The 23626-nt window shown below is 43.8% G+C and overlaps 1 protein-coding gene across 10 annotated transcripts in view; it reads left to right on the top strand.

Moving 5' to 3' along the window:
- Positions 1-23626, top strand: part of s1pr2 (sphingosine-1-phosphate receptor 2) — a 91221-nt gene that overhangs the window by 13684 nt on the left and 53911 nt on the right. For 2 of the 10 annotated variants that reach the window (XM_072564457.1, XM_072564461.1), the window contains exons 2-3: positions 7864-7913; positions 9023-9086. The exons of 1 other annotated variant lie outside the window; for it this stretch is intronic. The gene's annotated coding sequence lies outside the window, so the exon portion shown is untranslated. Of the gene's footprint in view, positions 1-5831; positions 6042-7863; positions 7914-9022; positions 9087-13954; positions 14022-23626 lie in introns of all 10 variants that reach the window. 7 more of the 10 variants (XM_072564454.1, XM_072564460.1, XM_072564452.1 and 4 more) reach the window with 5 other exon arrangements.

Consider the following 23626-nt stretch of genomic DNA (forward strand, 5'->3'; position numbering starts at 1 on the left):
ACCGACCCACCGAAGCGCAACCCACCCAGACCCACTCCCCCACATTTACCCTTTCGCCTAACACTACGGGCAATTTGGCATGGCCAGTTCACCTGACCTGCACATTTTTGGATTGTGGGAGGAAACCGGAGCACCCAGAGGAAACCCACACAGACATGGGGAGAATGTGCAAACTCCACACAGAGAGTCGCCTGAGGCGGGAATTGAACCTGGGTCTCTGGCGCTGTGAGGCTGCAGTGCTAACCACTGTGCCACCGTGCCGCCCACATAACCTTTCTAAGGTTACCCCTGAGCCTTCAATGCTCAGGGAAAATAGCTCCAGTCTATTCAGCCTCTTCTTATAACTCAAATTCTCCAACCCTGTTAATTTCTTGTAAATTTTTCTGCACCCTCTCAAGTTTAATAACATCCTTCCTACAGAAGGGCGACCAGAATTGTATGCAGTATTCCAAAAAGTGGCCTCACCAATGTACTGTATAGTCACAACTTGACATTTCAACTCCGATACTAATGTTCTGACCAATGAAGCCACCCTGTCTATCTGCGACTCTACTGGCAAAGAACTATAGACCTGTGCCTCTAGATTTCTTTGTTCAGTGACACTCCCCAGATCCCTGTCATTTACTTTATCAATATTGCCCTGGTTTGCCTTACCAAAATGCAACACCTCATATTTATCTAAATTAAAATCCATCTGCCACTAGTCAGCCCACTGGCCCACCTGATCAAAGTCCCATTCTACTCTGAGATCATTTTCTCCACTTGTCCATTACACCACCCATTTTGGTGTCATCTGCAAACATACTAATCATACCTCCTATATTCACATCCAAATCATGTATATAAATGAAGAAAAGCAGTGGACCCAGCACCGATCCTTGCGGCACACTGCTGGTCACAGGCCTCCAGTCTGAACAACAACCATCGCCACTACCCTCTAATTTTATATCCAATTGGCTAGCTTCCCCCAATCCATATGATCTAACCTTACTAGCCAGTCTATCATGGAATCTTTTCAAATGCTTTGCTGAAGAGCATATAGACAACGTCTTCAGCTCCACCTTCATCAGTTTTCTTTGTCATCTCTTTAAAAAAAACTTTAAAATAAAATACTACCAGATGTAAGTTTGCTCGCTGAGCTGGAAGGTTTGTTTTCAAACATTTCATCACCATATTAGGTAACATCATCAGTGAGCCTCCAGTGAAGCACTGGTGATTTGACCCGCTTTCTATTTACGTGTTTAGGTTCCCTTGGACTGGTGATGTCATTTCCTGTTCTTTTTCTCAGGGGGTGGTAGATGGGGTCCAAGTCAATGCGTTTGTTGATGGAATTCCCGTTGAAATGCCATGCTTCTAGGAATTCTCGTGCATGTCTCTGTTTGGCTTGTCCTAGGATGGATGTGGTGTCCCAGTCAAAGTGGTGTCCTTCCTCATCTGTATGTAAGGATATTAGTGAGAGAGCGTCATGTCTTTTTGTGGCTAGTTGATGTTCATTTATCCTAGTGGCTAGTTCTTTGCCTGTTTGTCCAATGTTGTGTTTGTTACATCCTTGCAAGGTATTTCGTAAATGACTAGGTAAAAACAAGGACATGGTCTGTATGGGGTCTTTCAAGTTCATTAGTTGCTGTTTTGGTGTGCTGGTGGGATTGTGGGCTACCATGATGCCAAAACCCAATAAATTAGTCCTGTTACACACCCGCACAGTCATTGCTGGGACATTCAGTTCTTTTATGTACACACACTTCAATCTGCTGCATACACAGACATTTAAATATCCTTCACCATAATGCACAGTAGGAGCAGTTTGCACCATCTGCACAATGTACTGTGATAATCCACCAAAGCTCTTTTGACAGCACCTTTCAAACTCATGACCACTTCCACCTAGCAGGTTAAGGGCAGCAGAGACATAGGAACATCACCACCTAAAAGTTACCCACCAAGCCACATTGTAACTTGGAAATCCATCGCTGTTCCTTCACTGTTGTTGGATGAAAATTCTGAAACTCCCTCCCTAACACCATTGTGGATGACGCTACACACAAAAAATTCCTGCAGTTCAAGAAGGCTTTCAGCTTTCTGAAAGGGCAGTTCAGGTTCAATCTCAGCATTTTACTGTAGTCTTTTGTCCTCAGTTGCTCCTGACACAGAGCAATTGTCCAGGTAACACCTATTCCCAAAATATTGCTGTTTCTATTCTTCATTGGTTTAAAATAATCCATGTATTTTTGTTGGACAATTATCATGGGAATGAGAGGTTGAGACAACAAACCGAAGTAAAGACAGTACTGTCTACAAACAGTGGATAAATCTCACATGATCATCAATGCTGCCGCATTAAAGAATGTTTCCTCTTTCCCTCTCTCTCTCTCTCTCTCACTCACACACATACAGAAACACACACGTACAGACACACACACACATACAGATACACACATACACACACAGATACACAGACAGACAGACAGACACACACACATACACATACAGACACACACACACACACACACACACACAGATTGCGTTTACATGCAGACATAGCATGGAGAGAATGGAAGATGGACTGTATCAAAAATACATATGGTGCAAAGACGTACACTGAGAAAGCTACACAAGGAAAGTAATCACATAAACATACAAACTTGTGGCAATTGGTGAAGATGGAAAACTTCAGTAATGTAAGCAGAATGCACTGGATATTAATCCTAGTAATGCACACAGACTGGTGATTGCACATAGCCTCAACAATGACATAAAGCTAGCATGGTGAACTCAGAGTTTGTGTAGCTAAGTGTTCCCGCTGTGTTTATCTCAGATGTACAGTTAGTTATTGAAACCAGTGATTACGTTAACAAATCAAAATACCAATAAGTTTTTATATCACACTTTCCACATCTCAAAAATAAATATTAATGATTTAGATAAGGAAATCATGTATCATATCTCCAAGTTTGCAGATGATACAAAGTTGATTGGGAGGGTGAACTGTAAGGAGGACGGAGAAGTGCTTCAGTGTGATTTGAACAAGTTAAGGAAATGGACAAATATATAGCAGGGGATGCAGTATAATTTGGATAAATATGAGGTTATCCACTTTGGTAGCGAGAACATAAAGGCAATTATCTCAAAAGTGATAGATCAGGAAATGGAGAGGAGCAGCGAGACGACGCTGAAAATAAACATGAGGTTTCAGCAGGTGGTGAAGAAGGCAAATGGCCCATTGGCCTTCATAGTGAGAGGACTCAAGTACAGGAGCAAGAGTGTTTTGCTGCAACTGTACAGGGCATTGGTAAGATCACACTTAAAATATTGTGGCAGTTTTGGTCTCTTTATGTGAAGAAGGATCTTCTGGCTGTTGATAATCAGGGAATCAAAACCAGACTCACAGGCTAAGGGTAGGGGGGGCCATTTAGGACTGAGATGAGGTGAAATTTCTTTACCCAGACAGTGGTGAGCCTGTGGAATTCTCTACCACAAGAAACTATTGAGGCCAAAACATTGAAGACTTTCAAAAAATATGTTGATAAATTTCTTAGGACTAAAGGGATCAAAGAGTATAAGGAGAAAGTGGGACCTGGGACTGATTAGCCATGATCGTATTGATTAGAGGAGTAGGCTTGAGGGGCCGAATGGCCTACTCCTGCTCCTATTCTCTCTGCTTTTATGTTATGTTATGTTTCTATATCGCAAGGAGCTCCACAAAAACTTAGACACAAAGCCAAAGAAGGAGATGTGAGGACCAGAGAGAAGAAAACTTGGTCAGAGGGCGGTAGGGTGGCTCAGTGGTTAGCACTGCTGCCTCACAGCGCCAGGGATCCAGGTTCGATTCCAGCCTTGGGCGACTGTCTGTGTGGAGTTTGCACATTCTCCCCGTGTCTGTGCGGGTATTCTCCGGGTGCTCCAAAAATGTGTAGGTCATGTGAATTGGCTATGCTAAATTGCCCATAACGTAGGTGCACTAATTAGAGGGAAACAGGTCTGGGTGGGTTACTCTTCGGAGGATTGGCAAGAACTTGTTGGGCCAAAGGGCCTGTTTCCACAATGTAGAAGAATCTAATCTTAAGACGTTGTGTTAGAGGTGGAATTCCAGAATATGCCTTGCTATTTGCAACATAAAGATATCCCTCGTTAAGTAAAGAGCTAAATCTATACCCAGTACTCTAGGTGAGTCTCAACAAAGCCCTGCACAGTTGTGGCAAGACTTCCTTACTTTTATACTGTAATAAGTGACTAGAACTAGCTGTGGATAGGATATAGGCAATACAGCTTTAGTGGGCTCAAGATTACACTTCGTGGGATATAGGAGACTTCACAGAAAAACACTGGAACAAATCTGGATGTGATGATGGTATGAGGGGTTGAGAGTTTCAGAGACAACAGAGTTGTTGGAAGATGGGTAATGTCGTAGTGGGGGACAATTATGGTGTCATAGTCTAGAAGGACTAGGGCAACAGATCAACAGAAACACCACGACCTGCATGTTCCCCTACAAACAACATACTATTATGATTTGGAAATGGATCTTCATTCTTTCCCTGATGTTGGGTTGAAATATTAGATTCTGATGAGGTTGCAGGCTGTTATAGGCCCAGCTGATGTTACTACCTGGAGAAATCAGATCCCAAAATGAGATCTGGCTTGACAGTATATTGTTTAATGAACATGGTGGTCATTCAGTGAAACATAGATAGGCAAGGTTGCAGATTTTTCTATTAACAATAAAACAGAAGTTTATGGCACAAAGTGAAAAAGATAAACAAACCAAACCATTGAAATACAGAACACAGTTTCAAAGATCTTAAGGCCCAAAGCAAAACTAAGTCCAAAAAAATCCCCTAGATCATTATCTTACAGTGCTTTAAATCCAGAGAGAATATCCTTCTTTATCAAAGGTTCTCCAGTGCTATCCTCAGGACTTTGAAGTCTTCTTCCATAAATACTCAGAAAACTACAAGTTTAGTCTTTCTCAGTCTTTCAATAATCTTCAGATTTTGAACGAAATACTCTTCACCTGAGAGTTTCACAAGCTGAACGTTTACACTAAGTTAACTGCACTTTCCCTGAAATGTTCTACCCACCTTTCTGGGAGAGAACCCATATTTGGTTGTGACTCCAGTCAGGCCTCTGCAAAAATTGTCCTAAAAGCTTTTAATTTCTTGGTTTTCTAAGCCAAAATCAGTCCTCTCCTTGATTATTCAAAACCAAAAATCAAGCTAATGGTTTCAATGTTTACATCTTTTGTAATTCCCATGACATAAACAATCTTCCATTAACACTCCAGGGGTGTTTACTGTCACCTGCTCTCCTAAACATACTGGATTAAGTAATGGTTCAGGAAGGATTCTCTAACCTTGGTGTTTTTCAACCCTTCCCAAAAGTAACCAACAGCCATATGACACTAGTTTGAAATCCCAACTGTAAAGTGGATGTTATTAAATATATAAATCACCTACCTTCCATCACAAGGGTTGGACAATTAGTTTAGAATCACAGAACTTGGACCTTGTTAATTCAGGCTTATTAACTGCTCCCTGGTCCTAGCACTCAGTTAGTCAGCAGCCACGAGTGATCAGGGATGGGAATGTTTCAACAAACACATTGATAAACTGAGCCCGATGACATCACATTCCTGATGAAAAGCTTATATTCGAAACATCAATTCTCCTCCTCGGATGCTGCCTGACTGGCTGTGCTTTTCCAGCACCACACTCTCGACTCTGATCTCCAGCATCTGCAGTCCTCACTTTCCCCCTATAACACCTTGATCCCTCTAGTCCTGGCTACATTCACCTGAGGGGTCTGTGCAAAATCCTTTGAATGTTTCTCTTTAGATGGTTCTGTGGAGTTCAGGATTACTTTCTGGAGCTGTAGTTAAGTGAGAAGAGAAATCCTGTAAAGTCCTATCCAAGATGCCTCACACTGCCACCATAAGCTCAGTGTGAGCAGGAAGTGAAGAAGTTAATTGACATTTGGATGCTTCTCCCCAGATGGAAGAAGGCGGAAGAATGAGTTTGTGCCACAATCAGTTCCACTTAGTTCAGGTTAGTACAGCCAAAGTCTGAGAGAAAGAAACCTGCTTCACAATTATCTAACGGACACATATGGAAAATAGAAATCTATATTTGGAATTTGTTCATGTCAGTGTTCAGAGTGAAAAGGATTACATTACAATTTTAAAAGCTAAAAGTTACCCTCAAGGTAAATGAAACAACGTTCTTCTAAAGGACTTAACAAAAAATTGAGTTTGTGGTTTGTTTTTTTCCTCTATTGAATAAGTTGTGAATAGATTTTCTATTGATCGGTAAAAGCAAGGAACCACAGCTGTTCCCTGGGCAGTGCTCAATCCGACAAAATGTTCAGTCTGTGAAGAAGCTTTAATTCGGGAGCTTCATGATGAACGCTCTGTTGGAAGTCAGTAAATGAAAACGGAACACAGCTAGCTCCACCATGACTGCATGACTCAGTGAAGGAGGCCCAAGTGTTGGCCCCTGTTTCAAGGTTGAGGTGAACAGAACAGTCCTCACCCTCAACCTGCTGAGGTAGCAAGAATAATTGTAAAGTTGTACTTGTCTATAAAACTAATTGTCCATCTCCAGAAAGCATGTAGACAGATTGGAAGATTTCTGAGGCTTAATTTAAGACAGTAAAGGGGGTTGAGGCAAGAAGCAATTGTTAAATTATTTCACATTCTGCACATTGCTTTTTTATAAGTTTCACACTGTTCCTGAGATGCAGTTCTGGTCATCACAGGGTTAATTCCACTTCTCCCTCCCCATTCTGCCTGAGGTTTCCCAAATGTGTGCTGACACTGAACTCCTCAGAAAAGTTTATTTAACATACCAGGCAGCATCACAGTGACCCTCTGCTGAACCTCTGTACCCGTTTTCCCATTATGAAATCCAATACTCCAGTATTGGAGCCGATGTCTAATTCATGTGAAATAGCTTTTACATTCTACATCCCATATACTTCAGACATGGAAATCTATATTTCATAGCCTTGCCATCCGGGGTTTTCCTTTCATGACTGGTGAACCCACATGCTCAAACATAACTTCTCTTTCACAGAGTCAATTCCCATTCACACTTATTTCTGTCATTGCCAAGCCACATTACCTCACACATCTTGACACTGAATTCCATGGTCCATTTTTAACCTCAACCTCATCTTCCCAAAACTTTTCTTACAGCTTTCTTTTGTCTTCTAAAATAACTAGTTATACTTCCTGTTTTTGGTATATTCATGTTAGGCCTTGAGATATCTACAACATGTAGAGCAAACAGAAATATCTCAATAACTGAATCCTATGGGACACCACAACCCACTTCCAATTACGAACTGCCTGTTTCCTCCCTCTAACTAATCCTCGCCACCCCATCCCCCCCGCCAAATCCCATACTTTATAGTTTACCCCTTAACTAATTAACACATCTTTGGAACATAAACATTCTTCTTTACGGTTCGATCTTTATAAAGATAGGGTGTCATTTCCCACAAATTGTTCCTCTTTGAGGGTTTTTGATCTCATTATTTCACACATCCTAACTGTCTATTGTTATGTAACAAGAATGTTATGTAAGTCTAACATCTGCAGCAGCTTAGCTATCCATAAAACAACTTGCAGAGAATGAGCATTGGGCAAAGCTTGGAGAAACAACTGTGCACAGCTCTGTGCTCATATTTTCAATCATGAGGGAGCTGTTGTTAGGCAGAGGAGGGTCAGGACAGATGAATAACCCAGGATCTTAGCCAAAAGAAGACAGGGAATATTTTAAATCCAGTCCTTGTGAGCTTCCTAAAGCTTGTTATAGAGATGCACGCTTCGGACTGAAAATAATCTTGTTCTCTTTCACTTCATTTAAGAAAATGGCTCAATGGGAGAAATACGCTTGCCAAACCCTGAGAGAAAACTGGTAAGAGTGAAGCTTTATTGTCTGAAATGTATCATTATTTATTTTGTTATAATCACAGTACAGAGCTTGCTAAAAAAAATTAATTTCATTCAGAGAAATTCAGAGGTTTAACAGAAACAATTATCTCAATACTTAATCAATCTGTCTGAGGAAAGGTCCAATCCACTCAAATTGAATCAAAGAATTTTGTGAGCCATGTTGAATTTTCACAATTGTTTGTTTGGCAGCTCCTTTTCAATTGAATAAACAATTGTTGATGTTCACTATGTTCTTTTTGGAGGTGTCTAGGAGGCCATAGTTTCAACCTTGTGAGTATGTGTGAAGCTTTCAAATCAGTCAGTCAGTCCAGATCATGTTCATAAAAGGAAACAAAATCATCACTATTAAATAATATCCCTTCTATCAGAATACAACATAGCAAACTGTTGATTATTCCAAGCTATCTAAAGTTAATGATGACAATAAAAAGAACACAGTTGTTAATATAGCTCCTCAACTGCTTTAACAGTAAGTCAGGCAGCGTCCAAGTAGCTTCAAAATCGACGTTTCAGGCAAAAGCCCTTCAGCTTTTGCCTGAAACGTCGATTTCGAAGCTACTTGGATGCTGCCTGAACTGCTGTGCTCTTCCAGCACCCCTAATCCAGAATCTGGTTTCCAGCATCTGCAGTCATTGTTTTTACCGACCTGCTTTAACAGTAATTCAATTTATTTAACAGTTAAGGACCTCAGGTAAGGTTTTGTATAGTTAGAGTCTGTTGTATTCTAAAGTCTAGGTGAATCTTTATAGTGATTTTGAAATGGAATCATCAGTGAAGGAATCTGAAAAGGGTTTTCAGTTTGTTCTGTAGGTCTGCTATTAATTTACTCAGCTGAGTGAAAGCCACACAGGATTACAGTCATCTTTGAGAATACTGAAACATAGGAGCTTAATATACTATCACTGCCCCGGTAATATAGTGACTCCACCACTTTAATACAGTGACATTGCCCCTTTAAGCAGTCATGTAGCAATGTCTTTGTCCATGATTAAGCAAACCTATTGCTCCAATAGGTCACAGGAGAGGTGGAATGCAGCCTACTGAATGTCCGCCTCTTCCTTTGGACTTTAGACTCGGCCATTGCAGGGTCTGTGCTCACTGCTGTCCTGAGGAGAACTGCACCATGGAATTTGTGGTGAGTGTCAAAATGTTTGCTGTTCAATAACCTTGTGCCCTGGAGGGAGCCTTGGACCTCGCTGATTGCTTCAGGCCCTGGCAGCCCATCCAATGAAATGATCCGACTTATTCACAGTTGTATTCGGATATGACGTCATTACCAGTCTGCTCAGGAACAGTGGAAGCAGACACACTGTTGACTGAGCAGTTGACCACATTTGATTTACAAATGGCGATTTCTTCTTTATACTTGGAAACATACTTCCAGATGATTTGTCTGAATGACAAATTATTGAGGGCCTGGCTTTGTATAGCTCAGGTGCACTAATCCTCCAAATGAGTCGACTTTCTGACAAGAACGGACCCTTATTCCATTGTTAGTTTTATCCAGGATCTATCCAATCCAGAGACTCTTTGCTCTTCAGTTCCACAGTCCTGGTGCTGGGTATGTGTCACTCAACCCCCTGATTCTGACCAGTCTAATTTAATAAAAGCCAAACCTTAATAGCAAGGACTGTTATTTGCAGTGTACTGTCACTATGGGGTTGCTTACTGCTGAAGGATGGTAAAAACAATGACTGCAGATGCTGAAAACCAAATACTGGATTAGTGGTGCTGGAAGAGCACAGCAGTTCAGGCAGCATCCTGTCTGAACTGCTGTGCTCTTCCAGCACCACTAATCCAGTACTGCTGAAGGATACTGACTAACAGAGGGAACTTCCTACTCTGTGACCACAGGAATAGTTCAGAGGTGGGACTGAAACTGAGATCTTCTGTGCCTGTCTGCATAAAAGGGTCCAGTTTCAAAAACAGAATTTGCTGGAATAGCTCAGCAGGTCTGATATCATCTGTGGAGGGAAATCAGAGTTAATGTTTTAGGTCCAGTGTCCCTTCCTAGGTTCCAGTTAGTCAGTGGGAACAATTCTGTAAAAGATGACATCACAGTAACTGATCTAAGTTCGGAAACATGGTGACCACAAGGACATGTAAAACAGCTAGAATAAGAAACTAATACTGACTGACCAACTTAAGTATGTTTTCAGGAAACAGCTGGGTAGTAAACGAACCAAATCAAACCATATCTAGCAAGAGTCAGTGTGTGTGGAACTGTACCCCAGTGAGAGTGAATTTGTGTGGAACTGTACCCCAATGAGAGTCAGTGTGTGTGGGAGCTGTACCCCAGTGAGAGTCAGTGTATGTGGGAGCTGTACCCCAGAGAGAGTCAGTGTGGGTGTGGGACTATACCCCAGTGAGGGTCAGTGTGTGTGGGATTTTACCCCAGTGAGAGTCAGTGTGTGTGGGAGCTGTACCCCAGTGAGAGTCAGTGTGTGTGGGAGCTGTACTCCAGTGAGAGTCAGTGTATGTGGGAGCTGTACCCCAGAGAGAGTCAGTGTGGGTGTGGGACTATACCCCAGTGAGGGTCAGTGTGTGTGGGATTTTACCCCAGTGAGAGTCAGTGTGTGTGGGAGCTGTACCCCAGTGAGAGTCAGTGTGTGTGGGAGCTGTACCCCAGTGAGAGTCAGCGTGTGTGGGAGCTGTACCCCAGAGAGAGTCAGTGTGTGTGGGATTGTACCCCAGTGAGTGTCAGTGTGTGTGGGACTGTACCCCAGTGAGAGTCACTGTGTATGGGATCATACCCCAGTGAGAGTCAGTGTGTGTGGGAGCTGTACCCCAGTGAGAGTCAGTGTGTGTGGGAGCTGTACCCCAGTGAGAGTCAGCGTGCGAGTGGGAGCTGTACCCCAGAGAGAATCAGTGTGTGAGTAGGACTGTATCCCAACCACAGGCAGTGTGTGTGGGAGGTATACCCCAGTGAGACTCAGTGTGTGTGTGGGACTGTATCCCAATGACAGGCGGTGTGTTTGGGAAGAAAGAGAAGAATAAAGTGAGTTTGTGCTTGTGTAGGCTGTGTTGTTTTGGTCATGGCCACATTGTGTATAACTACCCTCTATGGTAAAGAATTCCATAGTCAGTGGTTCTCACCTCAGCATTAGAAATCAAAGTGAAAGTAGAATACAGTATGTGATGGTTTCTGAGGGTATTTGGATATGTTTACAGATGAAGCAACTTTAAGAACAGATGGAAACACAAATAGAGAATATTCTCTAGCGGCTTTTTCAATCAAGTAGTCTCTGGTTTCATGTTCTACCTTACCAGCTAGATCTAGTTGTCATCTCAGTGAAGTAAAGATTCTTCCTGATCACTTTTTCTGTTAATCAAATCATAGCAGTCACCACATAGAGCATGGGAGATAGTGGAGGTGTACTGAAAAGAGCACTATCTCCTCACCAGAACTGGATCTTTTTTGAGGGGGAGGGGATAGGGAAGAACGTTTTGATACTAAAATTAAACGATCGCTAATATTGATTGAGTCACTCTGTGTCGATGGCCTTTAAGTCACCTGAACAATTCCACACGTACAGTATTCCCTGAGACATAGAACATAGAGCATTACAGTGCAATACAGGCCATTCGGCCCTCGATGTTGCACCAACCTGTGGAACCAATCTGAAGCCTATCTAGCCTACACTATTCCATTTTCATCCATATGCTTATCCAATGACCATTTAAATGCCCTTAAAGTTGGCGAGTCTACAACTGTTGCAGGCAGGGCATTCCACACCTCTATTATTCTCTGAGTAACGAAACTACCTCTTGACACCTGTCCTACATCTATCATCCCTCAGTTTAAAGCTATGTCCCCTTGCACTAGCCATCACCATCCAAGGAAAAAGGCTCTCACTGTCCACCCTTATATGTCTCAATTAAGTCACCTCTCAACCTTCTTCTCTCTAATGAAAACAGCCTCGAGTCCCTCAACCTTTCCTCATAAGACCTTCCCTCCATACCAGGCAACATCCTGGTAAATCCCTTCTGAACCCTTTCCAAAGCTTCCACATCATTCCTATAATACGGTGACCAGAACTGTACACAATACTCCAAGTGCGGCTGCACCAGGGTTTTGTACAGCTGCAACATGACCTCGTGGCTCCAGAACTCAATCCCTCTACCAATAAAAGCTAACACACCGTTTGCCTTCTTACCAACCCTAACAACCTGGGTGGCAACTTTCAGGGATCTATGTACATGGTCACCAAGATCCCTCTGCTCATCTACACTACCAAGAATCTTTCCATTAGCCGAGTACTCTGCATTCCTGTTGCTCCTTCCAAAGTGAAACACCTCACACTTTTCCACATTAAACTCCATTTGTCCCCTCTCAGCCCAGCTCTGCAGCTTATCCGTCTGTAAACTGCAACATGCTTCTGCACTATCCACAACTCCAACGACCTTAGTGCCATCTGCAAAGGTACTAACCCATCCTTCTCTGCCCTCATCTAGGTCATTTATAAAGATTACAAACAGCAGTGGCCCCAAAATAGATCCTTGCGGTACACTGCTAGTAACTGAACACCAGGATGAACATTTCCCATCAACCACCATCCTCTGTCTTCTTTCAGCTAGCCAATTTCTAATCCAAATCGCTAAATCACCCTCAATCCCATGCCTCTGTATCTTCTACAATAGCCTACCGTGGGGAACCTGATCAAACACTTTACTGAAATCCATATACACCACATTAACCGCTTTACCCTCATCCACCTATTTGGTCACCATCTCAAAGAACTCAATAGGGTTTGTGAGGCACGACCTACCCTTTACAAAACCATATGGACTATTCCTAATCAAATTATTCCTCTCTAGATGATCATAAATCCAATGTCCTATAGCCCTTTCCAACACTTTACTCACAACCAAAGTAAGGCTCACAGGTCTATAATAACTAGGGTTGCCTCTACTCCCCTTCTTGAACAAGAGGGCAACATTTGCTATCCTGCAGTCTTCTAGCACTGTTCCTGTAAACAATGACAACATAAAGATCAAAGCCAAAAACACTGCAATCTCCTCCCTGGCTTCCCAGAGAATCCTTGGATAAATCCCATCTAGCCCAGAGGACTTACCTATTTGCACACTTTCCAGAATTGATAACACCTCCTTCTTGTGAACCTCCATCCCGTCTGATCTAGTAGCCTGTAGGTTAGTATTCTCCTCGACAACACTGTCATTTTCCAGTGCGAATACTGACCAAAAATATTCATTTAGTACTTCCCCTATCTCATCGGACTCCACACACAACTTCCCACTACTATCCTTGATTGGCCCTAGTCTGTCTCTAGTCATTCTTTTATTTCTTATATAACTATAGAAAGCTTTAGGGTTTTCATTGATCCTATCTGCCAATGATTTCTCATGTCCTTTCCTGACATCTAGAAGTCTCTCTCTGTGGGGAGATATTACAAGTTTCTGCACATGCAGATCAACAATGTGTGGGGCCACGCACTTGAGGAATGTTGCCCAAGCACATGAGGAAGCAATGAGAGTATTGCATGTGAGCATTCTGTCCTCAACTCCAGTATATATTATTTCCCAAAACTATACCTCCGTCCTTTATGGAAGACAAAGCCAGCTCTCATAGTGAGCATGTTTATTAGATATTGTTCTTTATATTCAGGAGGTGATAGTAGTTGGGTACCATCTGTATCATGGCAGGGCGATAGTGTCTCTATCTCTGGGCTAGAAGGTCAGGGTACAAGTCCCACGTGCCTGGAGGTATACCATAATATAAGATTGATTCAGAATATATCAGACTACGCACTATGAGCACTGTAGCCATTCAAGGAGACAGCTCATTACCACCATCCCCAGAGCAATTAGTGACAGGGAATAAGTACTGGACAAGCCAGTGATTTCTACATCACATAAATGAGTTCAAAAAAACAATGGAAGTGGGGCGTGCACAACATGCAATGGGTGTTTTTGTAGACAAAGTTTGTACGTGTAAAAGGACTGGGCTCCAGTAATTCTATCTGTTTCCTCTTGGCTGTCTAGATTTTGATAAAGAGTTTGATTACCTGTGTCAGGAGAGACTCTACTCACCAGTCTTTAACATCTGCAGGTACTGTGGGACATACAATGCTTTATTTCCTGTCCAAATACATTTTGATTTAGTCTCTTCCTGGTCTCCCTACCCACCCTGCACCCTCACCTTTGACGGTTTGTTTTGCCCATATGGGTTTTGTATGTAAACACTCAATTGGATGCATGGGTGTTTTACTGGTGGTGATTACTAGTTAAAAAAAACATCTGCAGATCAGTGGTGGGTAATTTCCTATGAGGTTAGAGATGCTGCCACTCTGTTTCAGCTCCTATTTTCAATGTATTTCAGTACCTGTACTATCTCACAGGCCAGCAGTTAAATCAGCGGTACCTTATGTTATCCTGTATGTGTCACAATTTAATCTGTGTTATCCAGTGTGTGTGTGCGTGTGCGTGTGTGTGTGTGTGTAACATATTCCAGCCTGTGTTATCCAGTGTGTGTGTGTGTAACACATTCCAGCCTGTGTTATCCTGTGTGTGTGTGTGTGTGTAGCACATTCCAGCCTGTGTTATCTTGTGTGTGTATAACACATTCCAGCCTGTGTTATCCTGTGTGTGTCTAACATACTCTGCGGGTGTCTGTCTCTGTGTGTCTGTGCAAATGTGTGTGCAATACATTCTGGCTGAGTTATCCTGGTGTGTGTAACATACTCTGGCCTGTATTATCCTGTATGTGTAACATACTCGGGCCTGTGTTATTCTGTGTATATAACACACTCTGGCCTGTGTAATTATGTGTGTGTAACATACTCTGGCCTGTGTATTCCCTGTGCGTTTAACACACTCTGGCCTGTGTTATTCTGTGTGTGAAAAACACTCTGGCCTGTGTTTATCCTGTGTGTGTAACACACTCTGGCCTGTGTTATCCCTGTGTGTGTAACACACTCTGTCCTGTGTTATTCTGTGTGTGGAACATACACTAACCTATGTTATTCTCTGCGTGTAACACACTCTGGCCTGTGTTATCCCTGTGTGTGTAACACACTCTGGCCTGTGTTATTCTGTGTATGTAACCCATTCTGGCTTGTGAAATTATGTGTGTGCAACACAGTCCAGCCTGTGTTATCCTGTGTGTATAACACACTCTGGCAAGTGTTTTCCCTGTGTGTTTAACACACTCTGGCATGTGTTATTCTGTGTGGAACACACTCTGGCCTCTGTTATCCTGTGTGTGTAACACATTCTGGCCTGTGTTATCCCTGTGTGTGGAACACATTCTGGCCTGTGTTATCCTGTGTGTGTAACACATTCTGGCCTGTGTTATCCCTGTGTGTGGAACACATTCTGGCCTGTGTTATCCTGTGTGTGGAACACATTCTGGCCTGTGTTAACCCTATGTGTGTAACACAGTCTGGCCTGTGTTATCCATTGTATGTAACACACTCTGGCTTGTGTTATCCCTGTGTGTGGAACACATTCTGGCCTGTGTTATCCTGTGTGTGTAACACATTCTGGCCTGTGTTATCCTGTGTGTGGAACACATTCTGGCCTGTGTTATCCCTATGTGTGTAACACAGTCTGGCCTGTGTTATCCATTGTATGTAACACACTCTGGCTTGTGTTATCTCTGTGTGTGTAACACACTCTGGCCTGTGTTATTCTGTGTGTGGAACACACTCTGGCTTTTGATATCCTGTGTGTGTAAAACACAGTCTGGCTTGTGTTATCCTGTGTGTAACACATTCTGCCCTGTGTTATTCTGTGTGTAGAACATATTCTGGCCTGTGTTATCCTGTGTGTGTAACACACTCTGGCCTGTGTTGTCCCGTGTGGGTAACACATTCTGGTCTGTGTTATCCCTGTGCGTGTAACACAGTCTGGCCTGTGTTATTCTGTGTGTGGAACATATCTGGCCTGTGTTATCCTGTGTGTGTAAGACATTCTGGCCTGTGTTATCCTGTGTATGTAACACAGTCTGGCCTATGTTGTCCTGTGTGTGCAACATTCTCTGGCCTGTGTTATCCTGTGTGTGTAACACAGTCTGGCCTGTGTTATCTCTGTGTGTGTAACGTACTCTGGCTTGTGTTGTTCTGTGTATGTAACACATTCTGTCCTGTGTTATCCCGTGTATGTAACATACTCTGGCCTGTGTTATTTGTGTACGTAACACATTCTGGCCTGTGTTATTCTGTGTGTGTAACACACTCTGGTCTGTGTTATCCTGTGTGTGTAACACATCTGACCTGTGTTATTTCTGTGTGTGTAACACATTCTGGCCAGTGTTATCCTGTGTATGTAACACAGTCTGGCCAGTGTTATCCTGTGTATGTAACACAGTCTGGCCTATGTTGTCCTGTGTGTAACACATTCTGGCCTGTGTTATCCTGTGTGTGTAACACATTCTGTTATCCTATGTGGGGGACACATTCTGGTCTGTGCCACCTGGGTGTGTGCCTCACTCTTGTCTGTGTTATCCTGTGTGTGTAACACAGTCTGGCCAATGTTGTCCTGTGTGTAACACATTCTGGCCTGTGTTATCCTGTGTGTGCAACACATTCTGTTATCCTATGTGGGGGACACATTCTGGTCTGTGCCACCTAGGTGTGTACCTCACTCTTGTCTGTGTTATCCTGTGTGTGTAACACGGTCTGGCCTGTGTTATCCTGTGTATGTAACATACTCTGGCCTGTGTTATTCTGTGTATGTAACACAGTCTGGCCTGTGTTATCCTGTGTGTGTAACACAGTCTGGCCTGTGTTATCCTGTGTGTGCAACATTCTCTGGCCTGTGTTATTCTGTGTATGTAACACACTCTGGCCTGTGTTATCCTGTGTATGTAACATACTCTGGCCTGTGTTATTCTGTGTACGTAACACATTCTGGCCTGTGTTATCCTGTGTGTGTAACATACTCTGTCTTGTGTTATCCCGTGTATATAACATACTCTGGACTGTGTTGTTCTGTGTACGTAACACATTCTGGCCGGTGTTATCCTGTGTGTGTAACACACTCTGGTCTGTGTTATCCTGTATGTGAAGCACATCTGGCCTGTGTTATTTTGTGTATGTAACATACTCTGGCCTATGCTATTCTGTGTATGTAACATACTCTGGCCTGTGTTATCCTGTGTGTGTAACACACTCTGGTCTGTGTTATCCTGTGTGTGTAACACATCTGGCCTGTGTTATTTCTGTGTGTGTAACACACTCTGGCCTGTGTTATTCTGTGTATGTAACATACTCTGGCCTATGCTATTCTGTGTGTGTACCACACTCTGGCCTGTGTTATCCTGTGTGTGTAACACATTCTGGCCTGTGTTATCCTGTGTATGTAACACATTCTGGCCTGTGTTATCCTATGTGGGGGACACATTCTGGTCTATGCAACCTGGGTGTGTACCTCACTCTTGTCTGTGTTATCCAGTGTGTGTAACACAGTCTGGCCTATGTTGTCCTGTGTGTGTAACAAAGTCTGGCCTGTGTTATCCTGTGTGTGCAATATTCTCTGGCCTGTGTTATTCTGTGTATGTAACACACTCTGGCCTGTGTTGTTCTGTGTATGTAACATACTCTGTCCTGTGTTATCCCGTGTATATAACATACTCTGGCCCGTGTTATTCTATGTACATAACACATTCTGGCCGGTGTTATCCTGTGTGTGTAACACACTCTGGTCTGTGTTATTCTGTGTATGTAACATACTCTGGCCTATGCTATTCTGTGTATGTAACACACTCTGGTCTGTGTTAACCTGTGTGTAACACATTCTGGCCTGTGTTATCCCTGTGTGTGTAACACAGTCAGGCCTGTGTTATTCTGTGTATGTAACACACTCTGGCCTGTGTTATTCTGTGTATGTAACACACTCTGGCCTGTGTTATCCTGTGTATGTAACATACTCTGGCCTGTGTTATCCTGTGTATGTAACATACTCTGGCCTGTGTTATTCTGTGTATGTAACACACTCTGGCCTGTGTTATCCTGTGTGTGTAACACAGTCTGGCCTGTGTTATCTCGTGTGTGTAACATACTCTGGCCTGTGTTGTTCTGTGTATGTAACATACTCTGTCCTGTGTTATCCCGTATATATAACATACTCTGGCCCGTGTTATTCTATGTACATAACACATTCTGGCCGGTGTTATCCTGTGTGTGTAACACACTCTGGTCTGTGTTATTCTGTGTATGTAACATACTCTGGCCTATGCTATTCTGTGTATGTAACACACTCTGGCCTGTGTTATCCTGTGTGTGTAACACAGTCTGGCCTGTGTTATCTCGTGTGTGTAACATACTCTGGCCTGTGTTGTTCTGTGTATGTAACATACTCTGTCCTGTGTTATCCCGTATATATAACATACTCTGGCCCGTGTTATTCTATGTACATAACACATTCTGGCCGGTGTTATCCTGTGTGTGTAACACACTCTGGTCTGTGTTATTCTGTGTATGTAACATACTCTGGCCTATGCTATTCTGTGTATGTAACACATACTGGTCTGTGTTATCCTGTGTGTGTAACACATTCTGGCCTGTGTTATCCCTGTGTGTGTAACACATTCTGGCCTGTGTTATCCCTGTGTGTGTAACACAGTCAAACCTGTGTTATTCTGTGTTTGTAACACACTCTGGCCTGTGTTATCTATGTATGTGACACACTCTGTCCTGTGTTATCCTGTGTGTGTAACACACACTGGTCTGTGTTATCCTGTGTGTGTGTAACATATTCTGGCCTGTGTTATCCTGTGTGTGTAACTCACTCTGGCCTGTGTTATTCTGTATGTGGAATCCACGCTGGCCTGTGTTATCCTGTGTGTGCAACATACTCTGGCCTGTGTTATTCTGTATGTAGAACCCACTCTGGGCTGTGTTATCCTGTGTGTTTAACACAGTCTGGCCTGTGTTATCCTGTGTGTGTAACACACTCTGGCCTTTGTTATCCTGTGTGTGTAATATATTTTGGCCTGTGTTATCCTGTGTAACACACTCTGGCTTGTCTCAAGCCTATATTGCCCTGTGTGTGTAACACATTCTGGCCTGCTCGCTCTGGCCTGTGTTATCCTGTGTGTCTATAACATACACCGGCCTGTGCTATTTTGTGTATCACTAATATTTTATTAGAATGTGAAATCAGTGAAAATGGATTAAGGCTTTGAGGTTCAGATCTTTCATCATTGCGAGATTTCTGACCTATTTACTGTTGATGCACTCAGTTTCACTTACTCATGCCTGTGAAGGTTGCTTTTGCTGTGGCTCTGTCCCCTTTTCTATAACCAATGTACATCTGGAGCCACACTTTTATGTTAGGTCAGACTCAGGTCAAGATCATATCATTCAATAAACACTTTCAATACAGCTCGAAGAAAACCGCGAGATGTATCACTGCAGGAGTTTGCTGCAGTGAACGGGCTGTACTCCACTACATGGACTGCAGCTATTGAAGAACACAGCTCAGCACCTTCTTCTCCAAGGGCAAGTGGGGATGGAAACAACACCCACAGCCCATGATCACATCTTTTAAAAGATTATTACTGTCTTTTAATCAAAATGCGCAATAAAATAATCACTCATATTTGATATGTCAATATTATCTTTTCTATTACATCAGAATTGTTAATTCCTGCAAGACATTTTCCAACCACTCAGAAAGTCCCAAAGCTCTGCTAAAGTGCACCTGATGTTCAACTTTATATAAAGGTGTGTGCAAATAAATGTTGTGTTGGGTCACAGAGACAACATGGAGTGAGACTGTTGGAATATTGCGTGCAATTCTAGTCCCCTTCCTATCGGAAAGATGTTGTGAAACTTGAAAGGGTTCAGAAAAGATTTACAAGGATGTTGCCAGGTTTGGAGTATTTGAGCTATAGGGAGAAGCTGAACAGGCTGGGGCTGTTTTCCCTGGAATGTCGGAGGCTGAGGGGTGACCTTATAGAGGTTTACAAAATTATGAGGGGCATGGATAGAATAAATAGACAAAGTCTCTTTCCTGGGGCCGGGGAGTCCAGAACTAGAGGGCATAGGTTTAGGGTGAGAGGGGAAAGATATAAAAGAGACCGAAGGGGCAACTTTTTCACGCAGAGGGTGGTCCATGTATGGAATGAACTGCCAGATGAAGTGGTGGAGGCTAGTATGATTTAAAAGGCATCTGGATGGGTGTATGAATAGGAAGGGTTTGGAGGGATATGGGCCGGGTGCTGGCAGGTGGGACTAGATTGGGTTGGGATATCTGGTCAGCATGGACAGGTTGGACTGAAGGGTCTGTTTCCTTGCTGTACATCTCTATGACTCTATGACTTTAAAAAGAGGAGTTTTTAAAGGAGATGTGAGAGGAAGTTTTTTTTACACAAAGGGTGATAAGCACTGGAATGTACTGCCAGACGGAATGGTAGAAACAGGTAGGATAGCTTGCCTAGATGAGTGCAACTCCAACAACACTCAAGAGGTTTGACACCATCCAGAATAAAGCAGTCCACATGATTGGCCCTACATTGACTTCCTCCTCCACCACCACTCAGTAGCAACAGTGTGTACTGCCTACAAGACACACAGCTGAAATTCTTGGGCATCACTTCCAAACTGAAAACCACTTTCATCCAGACCAAGGGCAGCAGGTACATGGGAACAGCAGCATCTGAAAATTCCTGTCGATATCCTGTCTTAGGAGTATATTGTTATTCCTTCAGTATTGCTGAGTCAAAATCCTGGAACTCTCTTCCTACAGCACATGGACTATACCAGTTCAAGGAGATAGCTCACCACCACCTTACCAAGGGTAACTAGGGACAGGCAATAAATGTTTGCTCAGATAGTGACGCCTACATCTCATGAGTGTATTAAAAACAGCCTGTATCTAATCCCCTATTGTGCCTGTCAGGTATGTTTGATGGAGACTGTGTACAGAAGGCTTTCCTTTCAGTTTAAAAGAATAGAGATAGCTTTACTTTGTATCTAACTCCCGTGTGGTCCCTGTCCTGGGAGAATTTGATAGGGACAGTGTCGTGGGAGCTTTATTTTCAGTTTACAAGAGTAGAGGTAAATTTACTCTGTGTCTAACCCTCCGCTGTACCTAGTCCTGGGAGTGTTTGATGAATATAGCGTAGAGATAGCTTTACTTTGTATCTAATTCCATGCTATAATTGTCCTGGAAGTATTTGATGGGGACATTGGTCAGAGAGTTTTACTCTGTGTCTACCTGTACTGAGAGTGTTTGGTGGGGAATGGACCTGATGACAAGATGTTCTTGTTGGTATTTCTATTGATGCTGACTGACTAGGGGGGTGTTTATAATATATCCTGATGCTGTTTCATTTTCCAGTGTTTTATGTTTTTGATTTCTAACAATAGGTGCCTAACATGTCATTGAGCACTTCCTTCAGCTCAACACACACAAAAATTAATATTTTAGTTTTGATTAAACAAGCAATCCTTTTTCTCCGAACAAAGTCTAACAAAGCTTCAAGGCAATCCTGAGCTTAGAACAAAATATGAAAGGAGCAGATATTCACACAGAACAGATTCCTTCCCCACTGTCCATAGTCAAAGTTACTCAACCAGATAAATGGAGAGCACATTGTGGGCAGGCTGTACCTTTAAGACAGAGTGAGGGTACAACAGGAAGCACTGTGCAGTGCATGTGCAGTGCTGTGAATCATGCCTGTGTTTTAAAACCACACAGATCAAGGCTTGGGAACTGGCTGCATCTCATAAATCGCTAGAAACATTTCAAAGAATGAGGGATGGTCCAGTTAATTATTTTGAAACAATTTTGTGGATAGTTTGGGTGGATTTATATAAATAAATAAAAGTTGTATGTTAGTGTAATGCAATATTAACTTTGTGTATTCTGATTGTTATTTATTTTTGAATAAATCGAAGGAGATTGACCAGGATATTGTCTGGGATGGATGGAGCAGTTTAGTTATGAAGAGAGGCTGGATAAGCTCTGATTGTTTTCTCTGGAGTGGAGAAGGCTGAGAGGGAACATTATGGAGGTTTTTAAGATTATGAGGGTCATGACAGGATGTCCCAAAAGCAGCTGTTTGCCTTAGTCGAAGGGTCGATAATAAGGGGGTACAACAGGAAAAACAGGAGGTTGGGAGGGGACTTGAGGAATAGCTTTTTTACTCACAGAGTGGTGGGAAAACACTGTTCGGGAGGGTAATTGATGCCGGTAACCTCACAACTTTTAAAAAGTACTTGGAAGAACACTTGAGTGTCATAACATTCAAGGCTGTTGGCCTAACATGGGGAAGTGGGGTTAGCCTAGCGTGGGGAAGTGGGGTTAGCCTAGCGTGGGGAATTGGGGTTGGACTAGCGTGGGGAAGTGGGGTTAGCCTAGCGTGGGGAAGTGGGGTTGGACTAGCGTGGGGAAGTGGGGTTAGCCTAACATGGGGAAGTGGGGTTAGCCTAGCATGGGGAAGTGGGGTTGGACTAGTGTGGGGAAGTGGGGTTAGCCTAACATGGGGAAGTGGGGTTAGCCTAGCATGGGGAAGTGGGGTTGGACTAGTGTGGGGAAGTGGGGTTAGCCTAGCGTGGGGAAGTGGGGTTGGACTAGTGTGGGGAAGTGGGGTTAGCCTAGCGTGGGGAAGTGGGGTTAGTCTAGCGTGGGGAAGTGGGGTTAGTCTAGCGTGGGGAAGTGGGGTTAGCCTAGCGTGGGGAAGTGGGGTTAGTCTAGCGTGGGGAAGTGGGGTTGGCCTAGTGTGGGGAAGTGGGGTTAGTCTAGCATGGGGAAGTGGGGTTGGCCTAGCGTGGGGAAGTGGGGTTAGCCTAGCGTGGGGAAGTGGGGTTAGCCTAGCGTGGGGAAGTGGGGTTAGTCTAGCGTGGGGAAGTGGGGTTAGTCTAGCGTGGGGAAGTGGGGTTAGCCTAGTGTGGGGAAGTGGGGTTAGCCTAGCGTGGGGAAGTGGGGTTGGCCTAGCGTGGGGAAGTGGGGTTAGCCTAGCGTGGGGAAGTGGGGTTAGCCTAACATGGGGAAGTGGGGTTGGCCTAGCATGGGGAAGTGGGGTTGGACTAGTGTGGGGAAGTGGGGTTAGCCTAGCGTGGGGAAGTGGGGTTAGTCTAGCGTGGGGAAGTGGGGTTAGTCTAGCGTGGGGAAGTGGGGTTAGCCTAGCGTGGGGAAGTGGGGTTAGTCTAGCGTGGGGAAGTGGGGTTGGCCTAGTGTGGGGAAGTGGGGTTAGTCTAGCGTGGGGAAGTGGGGTTAGTCTAGCGTGGGGAAGTGGTGTTAGCCTAGCGTGGGGAGGTGGGGTTGGCCTAGCGTGGGGAAGTGGGGTTAGTCTAGCGTGGGGAAGTGGGGTTAGCCTAGCGTGGGGAAGTGGGGTTAGTCTAGCGTGGGGAAGTGGGGTTAGTCTAGCGTGGGGAAGTGGGGTTGGCCTAGCGTGGGGAAGTGGGGTTAGCCTAGCGTGGGGAAGTGGGGTTAGCCTAGCGTGGGGAAGTGGGGTTAGCCTAGCGTGGGGAAGTGGGGTTGGCCTAGCGTGGGGAAGTGGGGTTAGTCTAGCGTGGGGAAGTGGGGTTAGTCTAGCGTGGGGAAGTGGGGTTGGCCTAGCGTGGGGAAGTGGGGTTAGTCTAGCGTGGGGAAGTGGGGTTAGCCTAGCGTGGGGAAGTGGGGTTAGCCTAGCGTGGGGAAGTGGGGTTAGCCTAGCGTGGGGAAGTGGGGTTGGCCTAGCGTGGGGAAGTGGGGTTAGTCTAGCGT

This window comes from Chiloscyllium punctatum, chromosome 46, assembly GCF_047496795.1.
Source record: "Chiloscyllium punctatum isolate Juve2018m chromosome 46, sChiPun1.3, whole genome shotgun sequence".
NCBI classification, from domain to species: Eukaryota; Metazoa; Chordata; class Chondrichthyes; order Orectolobiformes; family Hemiscylliidae; genus Chiloscyllium; species Chiloscyllium punctatum.